Raw genomic sequence first — 17,939 nt, 5'->3', positions numbered from 1 at the left:
GCAAGGGAGTGAGTGAGAGAGATGGAGAAATAGAATCTGATAGCTTGGGCTCAGTACCCCCCCCCCTTCCCTGCCCCCAATTCTTCTTAGAGTTGAGGGTGATAGACTTGTCCTGATAGTTTTGTGGACAGAAAAGAGTTGCTTGAAGATCCAGCAGGTGCTATAGGACATCACTCTTCAGGCTGGGCAAGCATAGGCCCCTTTGTTGCAAGGCCCCACAAGGCAAAGGAAGAGCATAGAAATCAGAACATGGGGGTGGGCGGTCGAAGCAGTGCCTGCAAACAAAAACAGAGATGACAAAAGTGCCATAAGTCCAGTGCAGTTTTCATGAACATTTATGTGAGTCATGTACAGTTGAAGTCGGAAGTTTACATTCACCTTAGCCAAATACATTTAAACTCAGTTTTTCACATTTCATGGCATTTAATCCTAGTAACAATTCTCTGTCTTACGTCAGTTAGGATCACCACTGTATTTTAAGAATGTGAAATGTCAGAATGATAGTAGAGCGATTTTTTTTATTTGAGCTTTTATTTCTTTCATCACATTCCCAGTGGGTCAGAAGTTCACATACACTCAATTAGTATTTAGTAGCATTTAAATTAGTATTTAGTGCCTTTAAATTGTTTAACTTGGGTCAAATGTTTCGGGTAGCCTTCCACAAGCTTCCCACAATAAGTTGGGTGAATTTTGGCCCATTCCTCCTGACAGAGCTGATGTAACTGAGTCAGGTTTGTAGGCCTCCTTGCACACACACACTTTTTCAGTTCTGCCCACAAATTGTCTATAGGATTGAGGTCAGGGCTTTGTGATGGCCACTCCAATACCTTTCCTTTGTTGTCCTTAAGCCATTTTGCCACATATTTGGAAGAATGCTTGGGGTCATTGACCGTTTGGAAGCCTCATTTAGCGATCAAGCTTTAACTTCCTGACTGATGTCTTGAGATGTTTCTTCAATATATCCACATAATTTTCCTCCCTCATGATGCCATCTATTTATGAAGTGCACCAGTCCCTCCTGCAGCAATGCACAACATGATGCTGCCACCCCCGTGCTTCACAGTTCAGATGGTGTTCTTCAGCTTGCAAGCCTCCCCTTTTTCCTCCAAACATAACAATGGTCATTATGGTCAAAAGGTTCTATTTTTGTTTCATCAGACCAGAGGACATTTCTCCAAAAAGTATGATCTTTGTCCCCATGTACAGTTGCTTTTTTATGGTGGTTTTGGAGCAGTGGCTTCTTCGTTGCTGAACGGCCTTTCAGGTTATGTTGATATCGGACTCATTTTACTGTGGATATAGATACTTTTGTACCTGTTACCTCCAGCATCTTTACAAAGACCTTTGCTGTTGATCTGGGATTGATTTGCACTTTTTGCTTCAAAGTATGTTCATCTCTAGGAGACAGAACCCGTCTCCTTCCTGAGCGGTATGATGGCTGCGTGGTCCCATGGTGTTTAAACTTGTGTACTATTGTTTGTACAGTGTCTGTAAACAATTGTTGGAAAATTACTTGTGTCATGCACAAAGTAGATGTTCTAACCGACTTGCCAAAACTATAATTTGTTAACAAGAAATGTGTGGAGTGGTTAAAAAACGAGTTGTAATGACTCCAACCTAAGTGTATGTAAACTTCCAGCTTCAACTGTAGCCATTTTATTTCCCCATTACAATAGGAAGCTACTTGGTACACAGGCTTGGTTGGTGTACTTTTCAGAACATAATTTGTTGAATCAAATCGCCCACAAACATATAACCAGCTGATTCAATTTCAGGGATCGTTGTTTCATTTTCTGAAGAGGGGAAGGAGGGAAAGAAACAAATGACCTAAACCATTGTGGAAAAGAACACTACCTGTGTTTCTTGTACTATGCTAACTGCATTGGATCAGTTCCTGTCGATCAGACAATCTCTTATCTTTCCCTGGACTTTTATCTTTTTTTGTTGTATGATAATTCAGAGAGATTTTCGTGGCTAGTGCTCTCAGCGAGCTTTGTTGCATAACTTCAGGGTTCATTGATTGATAAGAGCACGCTCTTGTTTCTAGAAGGCATATTTCTGTGGTTGTGTAATGCCAGTATACTGATGCATATCTGCTCATCCTTTGTGTCCCTGTTTGCGTTGGTACTCTGTTTGTTTTCTCTATGGTATGATTTCAGCAGGGTAGACAATTTAGGTAACATCTTCTGAATGTATCAGAGAGTCATTGTCAGGGGTGGAAAGTTGTAGTCTCTATATTGTTTTGATAGAGAGCATGGATGCTCTCTAAAAACATGCTTTTGATGCAATACTGTCATTCTAAAGGTTATTAATCCTGTAGCAACTCTTCAGCTCGGAGACTCAACAGGATCTCAAATGGATGACCCTGTCTCCTTTACTATATCCACACATCTGGATTGTGTAACCACAAGTCAGTTCACCTCTCTCTTGCCTGAGTTGTCAGAATATAATGGATGAGCTGCCTTTTGACACGGAAATGGAGGACGGTGAAGGTTGTGGTTCTAGTTGAGTGATGATATTGATGAGTGAAGCACCTTCCCTACTCATAACGTTCATAAACGGCCATTTATTACTTGGATCCATAATCTAGCATATTGAGGAATCACATCTTTCTCCAACTCGTGCCTCTGTTAAACTCGGTCGAGCTTAGATCTTTCCTCTGGGGTGAAACAATGTGCTTGCTACAAGAATTGCTTCCTACAATCAGAAGAAGCAGAGGGAAATAAAGGCGGAGACATGAACAAAGAGAGAGTGGTCTCAATGTGACCTGCCGGCTGCATCCCTGCTGTTTATCAGGCCTCGTGAAGAGTTCATTCCCCCAGTCAGACTGCACTCGGCTGGGAATGGATCCACTGGGGGGGTATACGGTTCTTCTCAAATACTGGAGATTAGTGGTACAGGCCAAAGACTCAAATGTAGAACCTCAATCATATGTATCATCTTTTGTTAAATGGAGCCCTTTACTTAGAGAATGTTTGAAATATTATCCGGCTCGGTTGATGAAATGAGGTGGTTCATCATTCTAAAGGACTTTGATGGCTACATTATGGTCTCTATGGAGTACAGTAGGACAATGACATCCTCCTCCAGGCTCTTCTAACGTTCTACAACCAAGGCAGACTAATGGCTTGATTGACATGCTGCTCAGGTTGAGCTAACTGGCATGCCTTACTATGGGGATGTAGAACCTTGGAGGGAAAAATCTCTGAATGAGGTGAACTTATTAAGGCGAGAGGAACCGGAGAGGGATGAGAACAAAAAGAGAAATCTTCCTCTATTTGTGATTGAAGTGCCATTTGTGGTGAAAGCATTGTGAGTCAGTGAACCGTCCCTCTTTTATTGAGCTCCACCAACTTCCTGAAGCTTCCCTCATTGTGCGGCCACCATTCTGGCACTGAAAACAAGCCATTGACCACTCAACGCCCAGAGAGAATGCTCACATTTTATTGGCCGTGCAGCGCATTGAACCTTCAAGGTCCTGTGTTGTCCCAGGAGCACAGTGTGCTCTAGCTCTGGCCTGAATCTTTGTTTGCACCTTTGTGCCTCTGCATCTGCAGTTCCCTTGGAGAGGAGTGGAGAAGAGAGGAGAGTCAAAAGAATTCTCACTCCTAAAAATGCTACAAAAAAACAGTAACAATCCATAATTCGCTATAGATTGTAAAACCCATGTGGGGACTAAAGCAAGTGGAGCTTCCCACCTTCTTGGGCTTTCATCCACTTCCCTTTTAAACGGATTAAGCATGCCTTTAAGGGAATGACATGTATGTCTCTTCCCAAGCAGCCTCTAGTACTGGGGGTAATTTATGGCAGGCTGGCGTTGTGTGGTTGGCACCACCTGGAGTGGTGTTGTACCCTGCCAAGCTCCCCCTGTCTCTCATGGGGTCTGGGAGAGATGTAAATGGGTCCTGGTCTCCTCACTTACATGGCAGTTCATGCACATGCCTGGGCAAATGGCCTCCCATGCAAGACCCTCATGGTAGAACCTACCTTCTCCAGTAGGTCAACACTAAGGCTTTAGAATCATAGCTCTGATTACCTATATTGAGCAAGGGGACTGAATGTCTGCTCAGATGCTAGCTGTGTTCTTGTGTCTTGAGTGCTATTTCTTCCGTAAATCCTGCTGGAGTTAATTGAATGACACAAGGTCTGTTTTTGTAATGGGGTTTAACATTGTGTGCAGCCAGTGCTGGTAGAAGGTGAAACCAATATTTTCACATGTGGGATGAAAGACGTTTCACACAATGCCTTGTTTCTCTTGACAGAAAGTAAAATATTCTTTCATGTGAAAGATAAACTGCTGTGGTGCTGCCAATACAGATACACAGCTGTGGCGCTGCTATGAAACTCAACTCCACTATGTATCATCTTTGGTAAATTGACTTTATCAGATTGATGGAAACGTTTTTTAATATATATATAATTTATACACTACCTTTCAAAAGTTTGGGGTCACTTAGAAATGTCCTTGTTTTTGAAAGAAAATCATTTTTTTTGTCCATTAAAATAACATCAAATTGAACAGAAATACAGTGTAGACCTTGTTAATGTTGTAACAACACTGTAATTTGATGTTATTTTAATGGACATAAAAATGAGCTTTTCTTTCAAAAAACGAGGACATTTCTAAGTGACCCCAAACTTTTGAATGGTAGTGTATATATATATGTATACACACTACCATACTAGCATATATATATACCCCATATGTAACCTTCTATTAGTTGCAATAATTTTGTATAATAATTTAAATCGAACAATTCTAAGTAGATATATATATATACTACCATACTAGCATATATATATATATATATATATATATATATATATATATATATATATATATATATATACCCCATATGTAACCTTCTATTAGTTGCAATAATTCTGTATAATCATTTAAATCGAACAATTCTAAGTTTTGAATCCAGGGTCGTTTTGATGGAATGTTTGTTCCTCTTCAGTTGACTCATACAGATGACGTTTCTGAGTATAATCGACCACCTTCAAAAACCAATATATTAGGTTTCACCTTGTAAACAACACTTCTGCAGTAAGATGAAGACGTTAAACCAGTAGGCTAAAGTCCAATAATCTCGCAAGGACTTGCAGTTTGTCTGTGCCAACAATAACGTCCCTGTGTTGTGGTTGACTTGAGAGGGGAGGATGTGATAGCCATTAACAGATGTACTTTCCTTCCTGTTACAGTTGGACTTTTCCACACGCTGTCTAAACATGCTCAGTGACACGGCCAAGAAAGGGATCGGTCTTGAAGACCGGATCTCACACTTGACCTCAGTTTTTATCATCAGCCCTGATTACCAGATAAAGGGTAAGATATTCTCTTGAAATGGAATGAACTATGGCATCAGGGGCCACAGTTGATTCAGTGATAGCCTCTGCATGAGATGTGTGGTGCAGTATGGGACTCACTTTGCTCTAGAACGGCATTGGGCCCTTGTGGGAGAGACGAGGTCGTGGGCGTCTCCTCTTCCAGCCGGCTGGTCTGTGGCTCTGGCTGCCCCTGCCGGGGTTCTGTTGGACCAGCCTTCTCACGCCGCCCACCTGTTCTAGTGCTGTGCCATGCTCTGTGGAGTCCATGATGGGACCTGAAGAATAACAAGAAACTATTGTTAGCACCCCAAAATGGCCACCACTACACACCTGTACTGTAGCCTATCAATGCGCTTAACTCCTTCTATCCTCAGCTATAGTATCTCATTTTGACTGGGAAATCTGGGATCTCAGACATTTGTACAAAAGACACAAACATGGATAAGAGCTATAACGGATGAGGCCACTGAAGATATGCAAAGATAATGTGTGTGTGTGGGCCTCTCTTAGCCCACCCATACATTGAAGTTCATCAAGTCAATGTGGTGGAACCAAAACACAGCAGATGTAACTCGACCTCGGTGAGAAACTCAAACCCTAGTGTCTCATGTCCCTAGTGTCTCATTTCCATAACATCTCATGTCTCTAGTGTCTCATGTCCCTAGCATCTCATTTCCATAACATCTCATGTCTCTAGTGTCTCATGTCCCTAGTGTCTCATTTCCATAACATCTCATGTCTCATGTCCATGTCCCTAGATCTCATTTCCATAACATCTTGTCTCATGTCTCATGTCCCTAGTGTCTCATTTCCATAACATCTCATGTCTCTAGTGTCTCTAGTGTCTCATGTCCCTAGCATCTCATTTCCATAACATCTCATGTCTCTAGTGTCTCATGTCCCTAGCATCTCATTTCCATAACATCTCATGTCTCTAGTGTCTCATGTCCCTAGTGTCTCATGTCCCTAGCATCTCATTTCCATAACATCTCATGTCTCTAGTGTCTCATGTCCCTAGCATCTCATTTCCATAACATCTCATGTCTCTAGTGTCTCATGTCCCTAGTGTCTCATGTTTCATGTCCCTAGCATCTCATTTCCCTAACATCTCATGTCTCTTGTGTCGCATGTCCCTAGTGTGTCATGTCCCTAGTGTCTCATGTCCCTAGTGTCTCATGTCCCTAGTGTCTCATGTCCCTAGTGTCTCATGTCCCTCTCTCACCAGGTTTGGTGGAGATCCTGTGCTTGACCCAAGATTAGAGACGGGCTGAATACTAGCATGCTTCCCACTGGATGTGTGTGTGTGATTCCAGATGTTTCCAGTCATCTCTCGGTAAGTGTGGTGTGATCCTTTAAGCCCCTCTACTCCAAATGATTTGATCCACTTCAGTGTCTCCATAACCTCTCCAACCTTTTTGCAAACGCAGACGTTCTCGAGGGAGTACAGACTACCGAGGGTTTTTTGTCAAGTATCTTGGTACTGTTATATGATATTTAATGTGGGTGATCTTTCACACCACACATTCATTGCTTTAGTCCATGAAATTTCAGTGGGTCTACTTAGCTTATTTTTGACTTTTTATGTGATCCTGTCAAAAAGATTGAAAATCTCACAGTGGAAAATTCTAGTAAATAAGACATGGATGAAATCAACTAAGAAGGATCAACTAATTTACAACCTAATTAATTGAACAAATTGACAACCTCCTAAAAATGCTTAGTCATCCATCAATCACAACCCTTATTTCCGACCCTGTGAGTTAAAAAAAAAATGTAGGCTACACTTTGTCTACCAGAATTGGTCACACATTTCCGTTCTCAACTTAATTTCAGTCTGAAAACCAGATGCATCTGCCTTCCTAAAAGAGATATCTTTTGCTGAGAGAAAAATAAATACCTTTCACTAAAAAATCAACTACAATTCCCATTGGACTTTTCCCTTCAAAACCCTAAGTGACATCACTCACATGGGTCATGACATTCCAGGCTTCTCCCATGGGGAATTCTCCTGGGAAGAACTTCTTTGGGTTTGATGTCTTCTCCTGAACTGGAGCTCCTTAAGACAATTTGTCTACAGCCTCCAATGGAGGTTGTAGTGATTCCTCTAATTCATCTAATTGACTAGGTTTATAGAAAGTGTCGGGAGACCATTCCTGCCTCCCTGACATTGCCCTATTTCTACAGAAGTATGTGGACCCCCTTCAAATTAGTGAATTCGACTATTTCAGCCACACCCATTGACAGGTGTATAAAATCAAGCACACAGTCATGCAATCTCCATAGGAAAACATTGGCAGTAGAATGGCCTTACTGAAAAGATCAGTGACTTTCAATGTGGCACTGTCATTGGATGCCACCATTCCAACAAGTCAGTTAGTCAAATTTCTGCCCTGCTAGAGATGCCCCAGTTAACTGTAAGTGCTGTTATTGTGAAGAGGAAACGTCTAGGAGCAACAACGGCTTAGCCGCGAAGTGGTAGGACACACAAGCTCACACAACGGGACCGCCGAGTACTGAAGCGTGTAGCATGTAAAAATTGTCTGTCCTCTGTTGCAACATTCACTACCGAGTTCCAAACTGCCTCTGGAAGCAATGTTTGGTGGAGGAGGAATAATGGTATGGGGATGTTTTTCATGGTTCGGGCTAGTCCCCTTAGTTCCAGTGAAGGGAAATCTTAACACCACAGCATACAATTACATTACAGACGATTCTGTGCTTCCAACTTTGTGGCAAGAGTTTGTGGAAGGCCTTTTCCTCTTTCAGCATGATAATGCCATCGTGCACAAAGCGGGGTCCATACAGAAATGGTTTGTAGAAATCGGTGTAGAAGAACTTGACTGGCCTGCACAGAGCCCAGACCTCAACCCCATCAAACACCTTTGAGATTAATTGGGACGGTGACTGCGAGCCAGGCCTATTCGCCCAACATCAGTGCCCGATCTTGTGGCCGAATGGAAGCAAGTCCCTGCAGCAATGTTCCAACATCTAGTGGAAAGCCTTCCCAGAAGAGTGGATGCTGTTATAGCAGCAAAGGGGGTACGAACTCTATATTAATGCCCATGATTTTGGGATGAGATGTTCGATGAGCAGGTGTCCACATACTTTTGGTCATGTAGTGTACCAGACGTCTCAGGTTCTATTCCCTGGGCTAATCTTCTTCTGGGCACATATAACATATTTGCAGAGGAACAGTGGGCTAATTCATTTGCACTGGGAGAAAAGGCTCTGTTGCATATTGTAGCATCTAAAACCCATCTTCCCCCAGGCTCTCTAAACTATGTATTATCCTGTTGTTATTGTACCAGATGAGGGAAGTTTACACATTCTGTTGGTGTTCATCTTATTTCTTTCTAATCCAGAGGGTTTACCATGTAAAAAAGTATTTATATGTGAGCCTCTTTAGTTCCTGACAGGAGCTCCCTCCCTCAAGCAGCCTATAGTAGATTGGTCCCAGAACCCCCCTCCCCTCCTCACGTTAAGGCTGTGCTTTTAGAAAAGATACTTTGACACGTACGCACACGTATGTACACACACACACTGTAATTACACCTGGGCCGCCTGTCCTGAACACAACTCATCACTTGCTCTGGGCGGCTCAGCCTGTCATAAACCGGGTCTGTAATGAGACAATGTAGATGTTTCCTGCCACGGCGAGCTGTCAGACGCTGCTCAACGCTGAGCTCTGAGGGGAGCACATCTCCTGATAGATCTCAACCCTACCGCCCGTCTGGTCATAGGAAAGAAATGTCTAATGAAATCCAGGGCCCAGTGATAAGACTGGCAGTTATGGATGAACTCTTCCCACAAGGAGATATCAAGGTATCGAGCTGTGTCAGACATGATATAGCTACTTCCAGTTTTAGGAATGTATCTAATGTATCTATGGCAGCAGCCACCTAAATTGCATAAGACCTTGTAATTGAGGCCCAGCTCAGAGTAATCATTTGTTACTGAATATTTTATCTCCGTAATAAAAAACACAATATCTTATTGGTGTGAAGCATCCCATTTGATCTTTCCTCTGTGGGATTCCCATGTACAAGATAAGCGGGTTAGGAAGCAATAGGGCAGAGATAAGATCGTTCTCACGATACCACCCCTCTTTATCTCATCATCTGACCCCAGAGCCCAGGGGTTGCCCTCATCACAACCAAAGCCAGACGGTTCTTCCCCCTCCTGGTAATTCCTTAATTCAACTTTAATAAAGAGGGAATTTCTGGAATGCCGGAAATAATGCAACTAAGACTGCTGCCTCTCCAGACCCATCCGAGTGGGAAGTGGTGAGAGAAAGAGAGAGGGAGAGAGGGAGGAAGACAGAGAGAAGCAGAGCTGTGTCACAAACTGGCCTGTTTCCAGGCTTAATGATGAATCGCCAGTCGGCTGCTATCTAATTCCCTTTCCTTCGCTTCACCACCCTCCTCAGGTACCATCCATTATGTTGCCTTTTTCACAAGCTTGGCTCTCTCGGTCATCCCAGACCCGGCCGATACACAGCGTTTATGACAGACCTTCCCTGTCAATGACCCTGCAGCCCCATCACCTGGGCAGAGTTGTCTCCCAGCACTTATCTGTCTTTCAGAGAGGGGAGAAGTAGGGAGAAATGGATGCCTGCTGATCCGGTGCCAAGTTTATCGATCGATCGCCTCATGAGTAAATTGTATATCACATTGCCGCCTGAGATGTGGCTCGTCAGTAGGGGGAAGCACACAGGGAATGGAGAATGAGGCACTATGTCTTTTGTAGAGAAAATCTGGTTCATGTAGAATGCCGGGAGGGACCACATGACAAATCTCTGGTGGCCAGTGGCTCTATCCTTAACTCCGTCGCCAAGAAATATGAAATTAGATGTCCTTCCAGGTCAATGAGTAAACTACCAACAGCTGAGAAGGTTATTAATGGATACAGGATCAACAAGGCTCCTCAAGCGTGACTCTCTGAAATTGAATCCTTTGAAATTGAATCCTTGCTGTGTTTAATTGTTTTTGTGTAACAGTGAATGAATACACCGTTTCAACTAATCTTATGTTTGTTTACTGGAATGGTCTTCGCTCATTGCTCAGCTACACTGATTATGAATCAATTGGTCACCGTCTCATCGATTCACTTTCACAGTTTCGCAGAGCATTTGGAAAACATTGCCTCTCACTTGTTTTTTTCCCTTTCCTCATCTGTCCCTCCATCCCTCCTTCCTCCCACTCCTCCACACCCAACATCTTGCTCTCAGTTCTCCCCTTCCGTGAAGCAGAGGCTGAGGCAGCCTGAGAGGCCCTTGATGTGTAAACAAGCAGCTGCCACAGACTGGATACGAGAGCATCAGACCGGAACTGGGCTCTGCGCTGCAGTAACCATGGCAAAGAGCAGAGTGAAGCAAACGAGAAAAGACAACAGGAGAGGAGAGAGTGGAGGAAAGAGGAGAGAACAGAAGAGAAAGACAATAAGGGACCCAGCAGCCTTGCCTGGTAAAACACTGGCTCCAGTGCCTAGCCGCATGATGCCACCTCTTCCATGAGGCATCATCAGGCTCATAATTGATACTGGCAATGGCTAAGTGCCTCATGTCACGGGTGACGCAATGTAATAATGAGCCCCATATATTCAGCCAGAGATGAATGTTCTGTTCAAAACCTACTGAGCCAGAGGCCCGTGTTCAGTTCAGCTTACAGTTACAGCATGTCCCTTTTCCATAGAAGGAATAACCACTGCAGAACAGCTATACATGTCATGGTATTCCAAAAAGAGACATGATAGCAGTTTATTATGTGTATGTAGTATCATCGACACCATCTGCAGCATTTTATACATAGCATTGTACAGCATATACATTGTTGGTAGCTGTAATATACAGAGAATTGAGACTGTTTGTTTTGTAACTGTTGACATGAATAAGCCTGAGTAATCTTTATGGGTAATGCTGCTCTGGAGTGTTTGTGTGAGAGTAAGAATAAATACCCTAGTGATTGTAGTCATGGTTATTAGTGTGACGTGAGAGGAGCGAGCCCAGACTGTCTCCAGCCAGCGATTCCCAGTCTGTTTAGTACCCCCACAGACACGATAGCCTACAGACCCAGACACACCCAGGACACTGTGCCCAGGGATGCACCCTACAGGAGCACATAAGGGGATCAAGAATGTTTAAATCAAAATCCAATCAAATCATACTTTATTTGCCACATGCTCCGAATACAACAAGTGTAGTCTGTACCATGAAAGGCTTAATTACAAGCCCTTAAACAACAGTGAGACGTGTTAATCATGCCAGTACATACAAGACAACCCGTTCTCCTAGTTTAGCTTCCATAGGATAAGCAAAGCATCTGCTGATGCTGCTATAGTATGGTGGTGGATTTGCTTGCTGACTGCTAGCCCAGGTTTGGCCTTTATCTCTACCGCTACCTCAGATATGGAAATCCAGTGGAGGAAGCAGACACCTCTGCCCTGTTCAGCATTCAGAATGGACTGCCTCCATTCTGAAATATTCAGCCTTTTGAAGTCAGAGTCTATCAGTGTGCTGCTTATCGCATGCCTACCAGTAACTCTGGGCTTTGGCAGAAACTGGTACCAATCTCTCATGGACTTTCAGACCCACGTTACCATGGCAGCCACTGTGAAAGGCACTCAGGGAGCAAAAAGAATGACATTGTCAGTTGGAATGGATCAGCTTTCCCAGTTTACACATTTCAGCACAGGAGTCCTGAATCAATGATTTGCCTGACCAGGCTCTCCCCCCCCCCCCTTTCCCCTGGACGAGAAGGATTGGGCCCTGTGTGTATCTCGCTTGTTTTCATGGTGAGCAGAGTGTTCCACTGATGCTTGACCCTGTTTGATATGCAACATCTTGTCTGGCATAATACTGGGCTTGTGGGGTTGAAATGAAGGCCGGCTTTGTCCCAGGCCACTCCCTAGAGGAAACTAAAGTGCATGAAACGTTGCGCCCGCTGCATGTCCCCAGCGCTAACTTAACCACCCACTTAAGTTGAGGGCTCAGAACATATTTTAAACACATTTGTCCCTTTGAGCCCCCCTTACCCCTTATGTTGGCTGTGAAGTTGCAGCCCTTTGAGAGAACTACACATGCTCCCAAATTAGTGTGCGTGTTTTGTGATGTGTGAGAAGGGGCAGTCTGCTTTGGTCGCTATGATGAGAGCTCTGCTTGTTGGTCGGTAGGTAGCCTAATCGGTGGGGAGGTGAGGTGAGGGCTTCCATCTGTATAGCCTTAATCTCCAGAGACAGCATGGCAGGGACAGAGGGATCCTCCAACCAACCGTTTCCATGGGCATGCTAATCAGATGTGAAGCGTCAGCACTAGCCCCTCCCCTCTCGTGTTATCACTGCTCCCCTGCTGTGAACCCACGTACCCTCTCACATCTTCGGGGAGGTGTTTGTGTGTGTGTGATGCCCAAGGTTCACTGCAGCTCTGCTACTTTAGGGACCTGTGCCTCTCCAATAGGATGGGCTTTAATGGAAAATAGCATCAACATTGCATCAGGTCAGGTTGTTTCTCAGCCAATGGGGGCATTTTGACGTCAGACATGATTAGGTAAACAGCAAATGTACACACAGGTGAACAGCCTGTCAGCAACTGTTACCTGACTGGAAGACATCCTGGTAGAAACAGGATTTATGTAAACAGGATTTTAATATCAACTTTTGAACCATACTTTTCTGAAAGGTTTTGGGTCACATTGTAAAATATAAAACTTAAATCTACAAACTTCTTCCGGTGTTTTGTTGACAAATGTACTGTATATGGGGCGGCAGCGTAGCCTAGTGGTTAGAGCGTTGGACTAGTAACCCGAAGGTTGCGAGTTCAAACCCCCGAGCTGACACGGTACAAATCTGTCGTTCTGCCCCTGAACAGGCAGTTAACCCACTGTTCCCAGGCCGTCATTGAAAATAAGAATATGTTCTTAACTGACTTGCCTGGTTAAATAAAGGTAAAATTAAAAAAATATGCTAACCTGTGTGTGTAAGTCCTGAAGTAAGCATGAGATGTTCTGCCACTACCTGAGTAAACTGCTTGCCTGATGGGGATATATGTGTATGAATCCCACTTTGTTTTCCCCTTCAACAAACATCTGTTCATGGTCAGGGGTCAGCAAGGAAAGGAGGGGAACCTGTCTCTCTCCTAATCAGTAAATGAGATGGAGAGAGAAGCACTGTGGGAGGCCCAGCCGTGCCTGTGAACCAAAAATAGCCACTATAAACATCAAATTGAGAGTTTCCCACTATCAGTCACAGACAGCAGAATCCAACACTAGCTTGACCTACGTTTGAGTTCTCTCTCTTCCACATGCCTGTAATAGTCTCTGAGGGTGGGAGGGTGGACGAGAGGTGCACCGCCACCACCTTGGCTTTGTACGTGTGTCTTTGCGAGTATAGAGGTATAGATAGGCCAGATATCCTGTGGCCTAGGGCCTGCGAGGTAAGACCCAGTGGGGGTGCCGGTAAGTGTTCCCAAACTCTGCTACGCCCCCTCTGCACGATCCATCGCATGATCCACTAGTCCAGAGCTCACATGAAACCGCCCATTCCTCCTTGTACTGTATATAGCAATACCTAACAAGCGCCAGCTGTGTCTTGCTTTGGACCAGGTTAATGGACCATGTCCATGATGTTGCCTGACTGTACTGTATATGGGTTCAGCATAAATAGGGTCACAAAGTCACCTTTGATCAAATTTTTATTCCCCTCTCTCTGTTTCATCGTATTCTAAAGTCCAGCTGCTCCTCAGCATATATTTCCAAGAGGTGAATTATGAATACCTGTCATGAAAGAACGAGATGAAACAATACAATGTTTGGCTACAGGGAATGATGGGAAATTACATCTGTGACCACCACTGTTCCATAATAATAAACTATATATACAAAAGTATGTGGACACCCTTCAAATTAGTGGATTCTGGTATTTCAGCCACACCCGTTGCTAACAGGTGTATAAAATCGAGCACACAGCCTCACACAAGCTTAAGATCACCATGTGCAATGCCAAGCATCAGTTGGAGTGGTGTAAAGCTCAGAAACACACTTCACCATCTGGCAGTCTGACGGACGAATGTGTTTTTTTTGAGGATACCAAGAGAACACTATCTGCCCAATTGTAAAGTTTGGTGGAGGAGGAATAATGGTCCGAGGCTGTTTTTCATGGTTCGGGCTACGCCCCTTAGTTCCAGTGAAGGGAAATCTTAACACTACAGCATACAATGACATTCTAGACGATTCTGTGCTTCCAAATTTGTGGCAACAGTTTGTGGAAGGCCCTTTCCTGTTTCAGCATGACAATGCCCCCGTGCACAAAGCAAGGTTGATACAGAAATGGTTTGTTGAGATCGGTGTGGAAGAACTTGACTGGCCTCCACAGAGCCCTGACCTCAACCCTATCAAACATCTTTGGGATGAATTGGAACGGCGACTGCGAGCCAGGTCTAGTCGCCCAAAATCAGTGCCCAACCTCACTAATGCACTTGTGGCTGAATGGAAACAAGTCCCTGCAGCAATGTTCCAACATCTTGTGGAAAGCCTTCCCAGGAGAGTGTAGGCTGTTATAGCAGCAAAGGGGGGACCAACTCAATATTAATGCCCATGATTTTGGAATAAGATATTCGACGAGTAGGTGTCCACATACTTTTGGTCATGTCGTGTATTTTGCTATTCCATGTTTTGTGTAAATTGACCGTGAAAGTAATACAAGCTCCATTCATTCCAATGACTCGAGAATATTTAGTCAGTGGTTTTTGGTGTGCTGGTAATAAAAATGTCCACTCCGATCGAATCACGATTGACAACCACTATAAATGTAACACTAATGTTTGAACAGGGAGCCATAAATCACATGAATATTGGGCCCCTGGTGGAACTAGTGCGGATTTAGAAAATATCTGTCTTTGATTAAGCTATGGGGTGAAGGAATGGGAGTACCCTGGGCCTGGGGATGGGGATTGGTGGTCCTCAGAATAGGCCTGCCTAGCATGGTGGCTAACCTCAGCCTTCCGCCCCCAGGGCAGCATTCTCATCGCTCTCATATAAGGGAGACATGGACCAAGGCCAGACTCAGGATCAACTAGGGCCAAGTAATGGAGTCAAGGTCCGACAGAGGAAAGACTGCTTTTTTTTACCACCTTGAATTCCCTTCGTTTCGTTCACCTGCAAAAATTTGAGAAGGCAAGAGAGACCACCAGTTGTGAAGTTTTTAGAGGCTTTGAAATATTTCAGTGACCTATCTTGTGCTCCAAGATAGTCACTCTCTCTCTAGCTTACCTCTTTTTTTTCTATTTTTACTCCCTCCATCTTTCTCCTTATACATAGGCCTACACTTCTGACCGAAAGTCTTAGTGAGTTGATTTATTCATTCAAAGGATTTCTGAATTACATTACAGCACCCCAGCAGTCGCATAAGCCAAAGTCTTCAGCAGCTCAAACCCCCAGGGAGCGTTAGCCCTGAAGGTTAGCCTTCTATCCCTACCAAATGTCTTATGACCCCCCCCCAGATCTCTTCCCCTCCCCTATGAAGTAATTGTAGATGCTTTATATGAAGTCCACTGCGAGTGGGAGTTTTACTGATGTATGAAGTGGTTATCCCAACAAGCCTGAGTAAAATCCTCTCCTTGAAGTCCCAAGACCCGGCTGGCTTTTCAATAAAGTAAATCACATCGGATGTTCCCAGGCAATGAATTTTACGAGAGGCCTACGACTTGGTTTCTCCATGTTTGTCATTCATTTACATGGCAGACGACTGGCGAGTGCAACAAGCAGTTAATAGTTAGTAGAGGCTGCTGGTAAATCATTTGCTCTTCCTGATTTGGGGGTAAAGGTATGAAACTAGGCCTACATCATGTGTCCAGTCAGGATTGCCACTATCCTACTGTAGCCAATGGTCAAACATGGCTATGGGTAGACGTGCTGCTATGTTTTGAGGCCCTCTTGTTGTAAAGAGACGGAGCCGTGAGTGTCTCAGTGCCTTGTCGGTCGGACTAGCTGTCCTCTCTTGAAGCTGCTGCTGCATCCTATTGGTTTGGCTCTGATTCCTTGCAAGCGTTGCGTAGAGGAAATCCAGGTTATTCACAAAATAGATCTGAACCCCTGACGTGTGTGTGTGTGTGTGTGTGTGTGTGTGTGTGTGTGTGTGTGTGTGTGTGTGTGTGTGTGTGTGTGTGTGTGTGTGTGTGTGTGTGTGTGTGTGTGTGTGTGTGTGTGTGTGTGTGTGTGTGTGTGTGTGTGTGTGAGAGAGAGACCGAGAGAAACCCAGCTGCCGCTCGCTCAACTAAGCTAGCCCCCGTGCCACAAAGACCGTCCGAATGATTCCCCACAATCCCCTGATAACCTCTCCACTGCACCTTCTTCGACATAACAAGTTGCCCACCATTATTATGTTATTGCAGGACATCTGGAAATGTTTATTTTTGTTCTCTCTACGGCCCCTATGATCACTGCGTCAACAGCGGACAGAAACACCCTCTTTAAATGACCAGAGCCAGTGTGAAGGAGCTGGGAGTATGATTTAAGGCTTCCTGGGTACCGTTGGCGTAGGTCATTTTGATGCTGTTTCACCAAATATCCTGGCTTATCCTCGCCGCCTCCTTTTTTCCTCCTGTCTTTTTGTTGTTAAAAATGTACATTTTGTGGTTGTAGGTGCCTCAATGAGGGCCTGTATTTATTTTCTCCGTCCTCTCTGGGGCACTTCCTGACCCAGAATGCACCACTGGCACAGCTGAGTAGGGACTTTGCTTGTGCCATATCCCCAGAACCGACAATAAATCAACGTTTAATACGGAATAATAGCATTGCTGACAGCTGGTGTGAAATGTCCCCCTACTGTACGCCAGAAGATTACTCCCATCGATAATGCCAGGGAGTGGAGTCCCCCTATTATGCCCTGCCTCAAAAAAACACCAACCACCTCACCTATTCAAATGTGTCTGGGTGTCAACTGGGAGCCAACCAGGCAGCTGACATCACACACCTGTGTGTGTGTGTGTGTGTGTGTGTGTGTGTGTGTGTGTGTGTGTGTGTGTGTGTGTGTGTGTGTGTGTGTGTGTGTGTGTGTGTGTGTGTGTGTGTGTGTGTGTGTGTGTGTGTGTCAGCGTCTGTTGTTTTCCTCCTGTGCGTCTCTCTTTGTTAAGGGATTCGGGCAGAGGTATTTCCGTGCCTGTGAAAGATGGGGCTTTGCTATCTGACAGGCCTGAGAGGCCAGACCATTTCCACAATAAGGATTGCTTACATAGGAGCCCTTAAGAGTTAGAGGGGGCAGGAAGATGAGCGATTGCCTTCAAAATGAACTATCAATACCACATGGTTGAGGCTTTGACGGCTCTCTCTTGCTATCTAGGTAGAGTGTATCTTTTGAAGATGGGTAATTGAGGTATGCTGTTCAGGGATGGGGATGTAACCAGGATGGCCACCGTGTTGTTGAATCTACTGAATCTACTGTGACTCTGAAGGACTGCCGAAGGGGAGTGTTAGATTGAGACTCTGTCGCCTGTTGCACCATGACTTCTGACACACACACACACACACACACACACACACACACACACACACACACACACACACACACACACACACACACACACACACACACACACACACACACACACACACACACACACACAC

The sequence above is a fragment of the Oncorhynchus keta genome, chromosome 4 (assembly GCF_023373465.1).
Source record: "Oncorhynchus keta strain PuntledgeMale-10-30-2019 chromosome 4, Oket_V2, whole genome shotgun sequence".
Taxonomy (NCBI): domain Eukaryota; kingdom Metazoa; phylum Chordata; class Actinopteri; order Salmoniformes; family Salmonidae; genus Oncorhynchus; species Oncorhynchus keta.
Note: the sequence above shows the minus strand (reverse complement) of the source record.